Source organism: Trichomycterus rosablanca, chromosome 14 (assembly GCF_030014385.1).
Source record: "Trichomycterus rosablanca isolate fTriRos1 chromosome 14, fTriRos1.hap1, whole genome shotgun sequence".
In the NCBI taxonomy this organism is placed as follows: domain Eukaryota; kingdom Metazoa; phylum Chordata; class Actinopteri; order Siluriformes; family Trichomycteridae; genus Trichomycterus; species Trichomycterus rosablanca.
In genome coordinates this window covers 17680404-17680973 of record NC_086001.1, presented here as the reverse complement: position 1 = coordinate 17680973, position 570 = coordinate 17680404, and the positions used below count along the sequence as shown (strand labels likewise).

The window sequence follows — 570 nt, the reverse complement described above, 5'->3', positions numbered from 1 at the left end:
GTCTCTGTGGCGCAATTGGTTAGCGTGTTCGGCTGTTAACCGAAAGGTTGGTGGTTCGAGCCCACCCAGGGACGAGTGTCTTTTATTGCACAACCTGCCTGTTGATCAAATGGATATGAGACACAACAACAATGTGTAGTCCCACAGAATAGTGGAAATAAGTAACTGAAAACATCCAGTAAACAACAGTCCTACAAGCACCAATATCAACCTGATAAGTCACTGGAGACCGGCTGTCCAAAGTGGAAGAACGTCCTTTTGGTTTCAGTAGATGTTAAATGAAGATACTCGCCCAACGTGGGGCTCGAACCCACAACCCTGAGATTAAGAGTCTCATGCTCTACCGACTGAGCTAGCCGGGCTTAAGCAGCAGATCAGAACAGACAGCACATCGGTCAGACCATCAGAGCGATGTAGGTTTAATAGTGTTATTTTAAATAAACAAAAATAAATGAAATAAAACAATTTTACTTTCAAAGAATGTGCACAGTGAAATACACTGAAAACCTCAAAAGGTCGTCCTAACATGAGTGTGTTTCAGTGCTGTTTAATACAAATAAATAAAATATA

General features: G+C 41.6%; 2 non-coding genes across 2 annotated transcripts; one reads left to right on the top strand and one right to left on the bottom strand.

Moving 5' to 3' along the window:
- trnan-guu (transfer RNA asparagine (anticodon GUU)) lies at nt 1-74 on the top strand. Its single transcript has one exon. It is a non-coding gene; the product is annotated as a tRNA-Asn (tRNA).
- Nucleotides 75-289: 215 nt separating this feature from the next.
- On the bottom strand, nt 290-362 carry trnak-cuu (transfer RNA lysine (anticodon CUU)). The gene has a single exon. It is a non-coding gene; the product is annotated as a tRNA-Lys (tRNA).
- Between the last annotated feature and the right edge of the window lie 208 nt (nt 363-570).